We start from the raw sequence: 11,042 nt of genomic DNA, 5'->3' as shown, positions 1-11,042 counted from the left end.
ATTAGTAAGTATTGGAGGTCGCTGTCCGGAGCTCGACGTTCCAGATAAGATTGAACATCCAATTTTACTCCCAAGTATGCATCGATTGACGGACTTCTCTTTATAGCAACACATGTCCGACTTCTTCATAGAGGAGTTCAAGACACACTCATGGAATTACGACAGAGGTATTGAATTTTAAGCGGTAGTCAGTCACTGAAGAAAGTGCAGCACACCTGTTTCCCATGTCGACGTAGCCAACTCCAAACATAGGAAGCACCCAGGCTTCGCTGCCACGAGAACGCATAACCTAAACAAGCCCCCTTTTATGTCGTCGGCATAAACTTCTCTGGACCGATTTACGTGCGAGCAGCTCCATCAGATAATGTCTACATTGTTATTTTCACTTCGGTTGCAACACGCGCTGCACATCTAGAACTTGCTTCCGCATGTCAGCTGATAAATTTCTTCTCGCTTTTCGCGGCTTTGTGTCTGAACAAAGATTGCCTTCTGCGGTTTACTCCAATAATGCCCAAACTTTCCAAAATTCTGCCCGGATCTTGAAGATGCTTCACACAGAAAGCTCGCACGACGACTCTAGCAGACTCCGTATTCAGTGGAGACTCAATATCGAGCGAGCACCGTTGTAGCTGCGATGGTGGGAACAGATTTATTCGAACCGTAAACTAAACTTACAGGGGTTAAACTCTGAAGAACTTAGCACCATACTCTATCCGTCGAGAACGGCCGTTCACTCCCACCCCCATCAGCAGTGATCACGAGGAATTGGCGCCATAACCACCATCATATTTTCCCGTAGCCAAGCGACACTTGAGTTTTCTCATGGTACACAAATCATGCCGAAACATCCGAATACCACCTAATTACACCGTCCAGCTCGGTATCAGCACCAATTAATAATGAATTTCTGGAAACGCTGGAAGAACGAATACTTACTGCTTCTTGACTCCGCACATAAGAGCCAGCGACGATAATTACACGAATCAAGACAGTATATATCGTCGTCGTTGAAAACAACTCGCCATTACTTGTATAGAAGCTCGGACCTGTTACAGCCTCAGTCCCAGGGAAAAACAGAATACGAAGCTGGCTCCGAGTATTTGCGAGCAAGAAGAGCTATAACCTGGCCTTGTTACCAGAGCGAGAGAGCTGCTGCATTCTGCCTCGCCACTCACCCAAACATCCCTGTGACTGACAAAAGTAGAATTAATTAGGATTGGCTTGGCCGAGTCTCGTTTTTTTTTTTTTGGAAGGCGATGAATTACGAGGATATCGGAAGCCCTGAACGATGGTTGGTCTAGGTTTTGTGAACGATTTTCCGTGACCTTAGCCAGGTCCTTTCCGGGTACTTGAGGAGTGCCGTGCACTTCCATATTAGAACACCGTCTGTACTGCTGAAATTCATTTAATTATTCTCTCGGCCGGGAGATTTCCTGAGATTGATCCATCATTGCACCTCTGTTTTTGTGGATTTTGCTCTGAAATTTTTTTCCAATTTTTTGTTAGTCGACGCTAGAGCCAACACGGAATCATACTTCACACCGAAAGCATCGACAGTCAATGGTTTCGATGCGAATATTAATAATAATAGTAATAATATGAGTAAATTAATCTGGGTTTTTTCGAGTCCAGGAACATTCAATTTGTTTTCATGCTGGCACAGTTCAATTAAAAGCTGAAACACACAAGCTTGCGCGCGCACACACACACACACACACGCTTACAGAAACCCGCGTGCACGCGCGTACGCACGTACGCAAACGCACACACGCACGTACTCACGTACTCTGACGCGTCCACATGCTCATACCACACCGGAATGCTCGCACGCACACAACTACGACCAAGAAAATGTTGACCGAGATAATTTCGGTTTCGGTCTTACACAGAAAAAAGAAAACCCAAAAACTTTTATTTCGAAGTTTAATTAAAACTTAAAATTAACTATTTCTGCTTTAACCTTCACATTGTTTTATAGTGACATTAGTATTATTATTGTAATTGTAATCTGCTTAGTTTCGCTTTCAAAATTTAAAGCAAGAACACAGGACTCTTGAAGACTGCGCAGGATCATCGCCATTGCCATCTCTTCCGTTGGTCGCAAGAAAGGTTGGCGCAAGTATAGAATTATCACAACGAGGTGAAGGGGCTTAAGGCCGGTTCAGACAGTTGCGTCTGATTGCGTTTGACTGCGTTGCGTCGAGTACCGAAAGCGAGACACCGGCAGATCTGTGCTTTGTATGAAGCGTGGAATCCAATTCAAGGAATCATCTTGGCACGCGATATAAACAGCAGGGATGTCCTGGTTTCTCGCAACCGCAACGCAGTCAAACACAGTCAAACCCAACTGTCTGAACCAGGCTTTAGAGTTATAACCGGAAATTCAAAAGTGGCGCCCCTTTCGTTGCGGCCATTTTGTACGCAAAAGTGACTGCTCGTCACGTGACATCAGAAGAGCAGTGACGTCACAGGTAAGATACTAGCACCCAGAGCTCGTGAATGCGAGTTTGTTCGAAGCGCGGTAGTCGTGATGTGCTACTGCTTGCCGACAATTTCGTGCTTCTTCGTGCTCTCTGACTCAGGTATAACGTGAAGATCTGAAGGAATGGTACTTTATACCTTCTTTGCACAAGTTCGCTCTGGATAATAGCACCTGTGAGAGAGAGTGGATGGTATCGCCGTAGCGGTGCTCGGATTCCCCAATGTGTCCGAAGATCGGTAAAGATTTTACTTCTTTCAGCATGAAACTTTTCTCATTCTCTTAGTTTTCTGAACTTTGAAATGTCGGAAAATTGATGTGGAATTCATGCGCCGCATATAGGGCCCAGGGGGAGTTATTAAAGACCTATTTAACCACATAATCACAGCAACATTCAGCGAGGAAGCTCCTGCAATCTTTACGTTTTGTACTTAGGAACGATTCTACGATAAAAATTTTAGCATAAACTTTTAGCCTTTTTATAGGTTTATTTGAACGTTAGAATGTCTGAGAATCTTAGCGAAATGTATCTGTCCCGTGCAGGGCCTATGGCCTTTTGTTTCAGCCCTTTGTCACCGCATAACCGCAGCAACTTATAGCGAGGAAGTTCCTGCGATTTTTAACATGTTGTGCTAATCGTCGATTTTACAAATTCACAGTTCTCAGGATTTTGATAGAACGTGCTTTCATTGCAGTAAGTGACGTGCACGCGAACTCTTGCAAAGTCTTTCAACTAATCATTCGGAAAATAAGTTAACTTCTACTGTTAATAAAATAGTTCATTTATCCCTTTTGAGTTTAAAACATATTGAGCAACTCTTCACGATTTTGAGTGATCAGTGAATACAATACAGCATCCGACGTGCCTTAGAAATTAGTAGACTATTAACCGTGCCGATCGGCATGTATAGACCACAGTAACCTCAATGTGTATAGTCAGACTCCTCTTCGATTTTTGACTAATCTAGCATTCTAACATCTCAATTCTTTTAAAAAAATCAGCGCCTCTTTAGATGTCTGGAGATAGGATCACATATGTCAATTATTCATTAAATTGGCTACAATTTTCAAATAGAAGATTATCTGCGCAGTTTTCCCTTTCGTATGCGTTATTTTAGCCATAATGTTTTAATCTAGAGTGCATTGTATCAGTCGGTCGATTTTTCACTTGCTCCAATTACCTGGACAAGGTAACCTGCGTTTGTCCCTTGCTCGAAGAACCACTCCTGTTGCAACATGTTCAGTACCATTCTTTCCAGCCTCTTCAATCGACATTTTTCAAATCTGTGTGCTCCCTATACTTCCTTTCACCATAGCTTGGCCAACGGCAACCGCCCAGCCCCCTAGAGCCAATCAGGGAGACAGAGTGAAGGTACTGTACTTGACAAATCTCTACACGAGAGCACTCCGATGACATGTTATCACGTGCCTCTCTCCAACGTGCATATTGGCTCACTGGGAGAGTAGCTTTCGCCGGTCACCAAATTGTCGTGAAACGGGGTATAGTGGCTACGGCGCTAATTATCCGAGGCATTCGTTCTTTTGGCATTTGTTCCACAAAAATCTGATGTCAGCAATCGCTGTGAACTCGACTCAGCGCCTATTGAACTCGAATGCTGTGCTAGCGTTCCACATGAACTGGGACCCAGTCGCGTGCCTTAAGCCGAAAAGAAATGGTGACGGTTAATGTTACTTGATGGGTTCTTCTAATGTTCTATATTGCCATAAGTAAACGAAATGTCCTTTTATAGAACATAACAGCAACAGATATTATTAAACTAGTTGCTCAGAGTTCTGTTGGTTTTTGTAATTAACAAGTTACCGCAACAAATATTTCTTACGAGTGTAATCTTAATTTTCGGTAGCTGGGCTCGATTTGTGCTCATAATGTCAGCGTGTTATGATGTTACTGTTATGCATCTTGTTTTAGGTATCCGTTCTGCAATGACTACATAGGCCTTTGGAGAGAGTAAATTAATAAATGACATTTTCACATCACTGGAGTTTGTTTAGGATGCACCAGATATTCAGGAGAGGTGGAAGGAGTGCCGCCACATCCAACATGTCAGTCAGTGTGGCATATCCAATTTATTCATAATGAGGAGTCATAGATGCGGGTGTTCTCAAAAGGTTCAGTGCATGTAGGGAACACACTTCTGGGTGTGTAGACTCCGAAGGCATAAAACCGAGTAGAAACACGATGCGTATTTGGTTAGTGTATCAAATACGGTTATGCCTACTTGATTAACATAGCTATTGGTTCTTATCAAACGGTTCCTTAACGAGTTGTTCTTATGACAGTCTCGTGCCAGGCTTTCAGTCGTAGTACCTATCCTCCTTGTTGTCGAATGACGCTCCTGGCATGTCGGTGTTCAGTTTGGTCGAGTGGTGACTGTGACTGACTAATGCCGTCTTGTAACCATACCGCACGTGCAGCCGCTGACATCTGATGCACTGAAGCTGAAGGGCTGGCTTCTAATCCTCAAATTGTCCTCGCAGTTTTTTGTTTCAGTGTAGAGAGCTTGGACAGGTATTGCTTACGCGGCTATGCCTTTTGCTGTACTGTTTAGTTGATGGCCGGTAACAAAGTTTGCTTGCTCTCCAAGTCACTTCACTTCCATTCAGCAATAGCGATTTCTTCTGCATGCCCAGACCATTGCACCTTGTGTAATTCTCCTGTGGTAAAATGAATTCAGGTGATGCTTGCTGGCCACTTTTGAGAACAACCAACCATTTTATTTCTTCAAGCTACTCAGTGGCATACTTCCTCAAAGTTGAAATTGTGCGCCTCCTGGAATGGACACAGATAATTGCTGTCGGCAATTTATTAGATAGTGCACTTCGACGACAACCGCCACCAAATCAACTGTCATTGCATTGCCACTCACCTGCTTTCTCAGGCTTAGTATAAACGCATGTGTCGTCCTTATCTCCCGTAATTCTGATTGGAATCAGGAGCTTCGTGGAATGTCGGCACCATGGACAGATGGCGCCGAATATGCTTTTGAATGTCCCGCGGTCGCTCCTGGAGACGTGGTCGAGGGTCGTTCGGCGTGAATCCTCGTAAGCCCATTTATTGGTACGGGCACCTCCGGTCGACATGGTCGGTCTCATGCAGTGGTAGCAGAGTGGTTTTCGGTCGGCCATTGGCAACACCTCCGTCTTCCTCGGTGCACTTTGTTCAGCGCGAACCAACACACTGCTTCTTCCCAATGTCGGGAATGCTGCGGCGTTGGGGTGTCTCCTGGAATTGGCATTGAACACTAACGAGCAGCCGGTGGCGGTCGTCGTGCCATTGTGGCGTGAGTAGTCCTCGATTCGTCAGATGCAGTTTCACTCGCAGAATACTCCGGTTGAAATGCCTGTTGGATTTCTTCCCGAAGAATCTCGCCAATCCAAATAAAAGCCGGGTAACTGATACCAGGAAGTAGTTTCCTGATCTCATCCCGGAGAACGTCATGGCAGATGTCTCGAATGCCTGCGAGGCTGCCGTCGAATTTGCAGCTGGACGACTCGGGTGTCGAGACGCCGTGGAGTTGTTGATAGTGACAGGCTCGAGTATTCAGTCCACGTTCAATGTTGAACGCCTCGGTGATGAACCCTTGGACTGTTGTCGGAGGGTTTCGGACAAGGCTGGCGAAGATGTTGTCCATCATATGAGGTACACGAGATTCTTAGGTTCCTGTCTTGTGTAGCATCAGGGTCGGCGTGGGCGCTCGAACAGGTGGAAAGCATCCTCCACGAAGGCTGTGACGCTCTCGTTGGGCCGTGTCCTGGAGAGAATCAGAGATTCGGCTCGCTCTCGTCGATGTTTGCTGACAAACGAGCCCTTCAGTTGAATCTTGCGCCCATCGCATGCCGTTATGAAGGATTCATGATTCTCAAATCTGTAGCTGGTGGTTTCTTGCATAGCAAGTATCGGTTCAGCGAGTGCTGGTCATTTGCGCACTCGTTGTGGCGATCGACACAGTCATATTGGTCAATGGAGTCCCCGACGTCTCCATACATTTCGCCGTGAAAGGATGTCAAAGTGCGAGGTGCGACGGGCATGCAAACAAAGGTGGAACAGACGCGGTCTTCTGTTACGGCTTTGTCATTGTTGGCTTATGCCGCTTCGGTTTTTTTGGCAGGAAACAAAATTTCGATTGCTCGGTCTGGTAGCTGTGACTGACTCGGAATTCATGTTCTTTGTGTTTTGTTTGTGGGATTCGCTCTTGTGGGACTCGCCCGTCTTGCAGTTGTTCTGCTGGGCTCAGGATTGGACTTGGTTCACGGCTCCCCGGGGGTGTAAAACGCGGGACAGTCTTCCCCTTGTGCCCTGTTGCTGAGCAACTCGGCTGAAGTGCCTCCAGGGTGCCCACAGAGTAAAGGGCTAAGGGTAAAGTACTCAGCACCTCAACCAGAAGACACGATGACAGCCGAGCATGGCCTGGAACGTTTCAGTATAGTAAAGATTGATAAATAAAGTACTGTACCAAACATCCATGACAATACAACAGAACTGAGAGAAGAGTCTATCCTCTCCAGTAAAAAAGCTGCATTGCTTTAGTGGCATTCTGTCCAAATATGTCTCGTCCTTCGGTGTTTTGACGACCGCCGTGGACGAACTGAGCTGAAATGGATGTCGAACCACTTTTCTGGTAATGAGCGGCTGCAGACTTTCGCCGCAAAGCGGGTCCATGAAGGTTGCGATTTGTGTAACGACTGTTGATGGATAGTTTGTGTCGACGAAACGTGCGGCAAACCAGCGGATTCAATACCAACTGCAACACCTGTGCTCTGTGAAAGTCCACGTCTACGCCAGAACAATTCAGGAAGCAGCACAGCATCGGCTAGCTCGGCTCGGGAACTACCACATTCAAGGCAGTTCTTTGGTGCGCCGCACAAACAAGGTCAGCCTTCACTCATTTGAACGAAGCGTTGCCAGACTTGCAGATTGCCAAACACTACACATGCAATTTCCGTAGCTAAACTTTGTCTACATACATTGCACACGCTTGACTGCAGAAATAAAATATTCTGATAGTCAACGAGAGCACCAAAAGGTCAAGTTAAGCCTTATCCTGGCGATATCCGAATCAATGCGAGGTTGGAGCAACGCAGGGCCGATTGTTTCTTTCGTGGCAATATCAGCAATATCCCCGTCGATAACCAGCGAAATGCATACCCTTTCTCCGTATTGCAAGTTATACCTACGAGATAGATCATGCTCAAGTCTAAAGTCGCTTTCGACCGGCTTCACATGACGGCCCCCGCATCTAAAATCAACTCGCTGAGACCAACAACAACGAACAACGCATCCGACAAGCTCCAGGGAATGCTCCAGCCCAGCTGGGGCCAGCCGTTGCCTGTGCGCTGCCATCTTTCCTGTGACGTCACGTACTTGGTGTGGTAACGGGAGATGTAGTCACCTTTGAGTACAATGGCAGCGGCCTGGGGGAGGAGGGGCGTTCCTTCCGTTTGCAGACCGGAACGCTGGTTTATCGCTTTAAGTCTTTAAGTCCCTCTACCTTGTTGAGTTATTATAATATCGGCTGGAGGTTCAACTGGCTCTATTTTGCTGCGGCAAATTGAAGCAGACAGCAACCAGTCAAAAAGTGACTACCGGTAATGCATTTCTATGGGAAAAAGTGAGTGCATTTTTTTCCTGGCACTCGATTATAAGAGCGAATATCCCGAATATTTTGTACATACTGGGTAGCTTGGAAGATTTCTCAGTCCCGCCGACGAAATAATTAGTCAGTTCCAACAGTTTCCTTTTAAATTAACTGCATTAAAAACGGTGCTAAAACGGCTTCGTGCAAGTATTTATGTGTAATGTCGGACAGTATAAGCGCAAACGCGACTTCGGAGCTTTTCAGGATGGGGGATATACGTGCGTGTCAAACTAGCGAAGGATATCTAGAAAACTAAGAGAGACGGCAAGAACTACGCCGTAACACCGGATCCTTGTGCATGTATGATAAAAATTAATTGCAAGCCACCTAATAACGTCCGATTTTCAATACGTACTGCTTTGTTCTTTCTGCAAAGATGCTTGTTCTACGTTCAAAAAGCCACCCACACGCTCAAAATGTTTGAGAACAAGTGTCTGATAAATTCTGCCCGGCATTGAAAATAACAAAAGGAAACTCAAGTCATGACTTACGTTCGTCATGAAAGTTTTAACTACTTTAAAAAATGCAACTTGGGTCATTTTTGTGTAATGACAGGACTGTCACATTAGCAATATATAAGCGCCCCCAAAATGCTGGCGAGACTTGAACACACACACTATATCGCTTTCGATTGTTATTTTGCTTAGAATCGTCGCTTGTTTTTGCACGTTTGCTCTGCAACAAGGGCTTGGGCCTGAAATATAGCGAATTTAAGCATTGGTCACACATGAATAAAAATGCGTTATCTAAAACAACATCACTTTTACAATGCTGATGAAGGTACCTATTCTTTCGTACGATCAAAATAACAAAATAGTTACATGTTATTTTCCGGCGAAGAGACAAAATATACGCGCGTTTTTACATAGGAATGGACAGGAAAACCGCAAAAGTAGACTGGTTGCTCTCTGCTTCAATCTGCCTCCCCGAAGTCTCATAAACACCAGTGCCAGTTGAACCTCTGGCGTGCATTATAGTAACGCTATGACCGCAAGGAGATTTAAGTATGGCAGGATCGGGCATGACGTCATGCCCAGTGACGCCGGAAAAAGAACCCAATAAGACTGCCTTGCGCACTGATGAACTCACATCCAACCTAAATCAAACCTAAGCTCCGTCTGCTCCGTCTGCCCCATGCCTGCGGTCTGCTTCGTCTACTCGCTGTCGCGGCTGGCTTTCGATACGCTTGGCGCATCCAAAGAAGTTTTGATTCGAACCCGCATTCTCATCGCGCTGGAGGGAAACGAACACCTGCTGGAAGCAGGGCTTGACAGCTTTCTTAACCCACAGTGCCGTTCTCAGCGTTCGTGCGTACGACGACTGACACGCTCGTCTTCCAAAGCCGGGCTATGACGAGTCGCTCTAGACGACGCTCCTGGCGCGATATGGAGGGCGACCGCTACACGCCTACTGGTCAGGCAGGTGTTTGGCTCAAAATCTCGCCTGTTCGACACAAATACGGTGGACGCTGCCTTGAAATCATAGAGCAAACAGCAGCGTTGCCACGGCAATGCCATGGCAGCCCGGATGTTTGCCCATATTTTCTCGGCTGCGTGCGTTATCTGAGTTTCCTACACACGATGAGAATAAGCCCAGTCTGTGGTAAGTTTTGGGGAATTTTGTAAACTAAAATGCACAATAAATGGCACGTCTTAATAGCCGAGGGCCTTTAGGTCTCGGCACCTTAGCCGGCAACAAAAATTGTTGCCAGTCTGAGAGAAAAAAAAAGATCCTGTACAAACAATTAACAAAAACACAAGAGAGATTTTCGATGCTTTTAGCACCAGGTTTGCAGGAAGAGCAAGATGCATTGATGCACCGTCATTACATCTGACACTCAAAAAGAAAATTGAGTAGATTACGTCATCAAGGCGAGAAGAATACACATTTGTGTTTTCCCCCATTAAAGATCAGTTGATTGTAGCGGTTTGTTTGTCTCTCCTTTTTTGTCCCGTTCCCTAGAGATTTTATTTTCGCAAATTGCACCAACTATACTCCGTTCAACCCTGCACTGTTGCCGCAGGGGAAGCTAAGTCGTCGTTGGACCAGTTTTGTCCTTCTTTAGCCACGTGATCACACTCCCATCGATACCCACGCACAGAGAGCCGGGTCAGGTGATGAGCGGGAGGTGGCTATTGGTCAAGTGGGAATGTAGCTCCTACCGGAGTCTCAGCTTGTAGGTGAATTTTGTATATCAGTAGTGAAAGGTAAGCCAGTTGGTACATGATCTCTTTTGAGTACAGCCCACTTTTTTTATTGTTTTACATATATCAAAAGTATGAAAGCGACAAAATCCCCCGTACTGCTCGTCCAGGCACGGGAAATGTCAAGGCAAATTGTTATTGGACTGACCGGGCCTGGGCGACCTGCCGTCATCGAGCGTGGAGGGTTGGGGTATTTCATCAGCGCGTCAATGCGTTGATTTATGGACAGTCCTAACAACCCGCCTCCCGGAAAACCGTGATATAAAACTGGCTACTTATCTTTATCTGATCGGCCACCAGGACGACAATCTTATAAGCCGGTTTCCCCTTCCAACTTCCTCTTTCTCCCCCCCCTCCCCCCAAACACGGCACATCTCGTTCGATGGGAAAAACAACGGTAATGAGGTTTCTTGATGCTTTAAATTATCACGCGTTCTTCGCCAACACCTTATGAAACACGAGCTATCTACTCAATTTGGAATGTTTGAAACCCAATTTCTGAACAAATATGATTTAAATATTGTTATCATATGAGGTAAACTTGAATCAGGATAAAATATTAATTTTGTTTAAATGTTTTATGAATGGTAAATCTAAATTTATCAATGAAGATTACTTCAGATTATTTCTGGAATAAGAAGGCTCATCATTCATTAATGCTTGCGTTATATATTCACTAATTTTATTTCAATATTTTTATGT

Source organism: Ixodes scapularis, unplaced genomic scaffold (assembly GCF_016920785.2).
Source record: "Ixodes scapularis isolate PalLabHiFi unplaced genomic scaffold, ASM1692078v2 PGA_scaffold3__209_contigs__length_174095766, whole genome shotgun sequence".
Lineage (NCBI taxonomy): Eukaryota > Metazoa > Arthropoda > Arachnida > Ixodida > Ixodidae > Ixodes > Ixodes scapularis.
Note: the sequence above shows the minus strand (reverse complement) of the source record.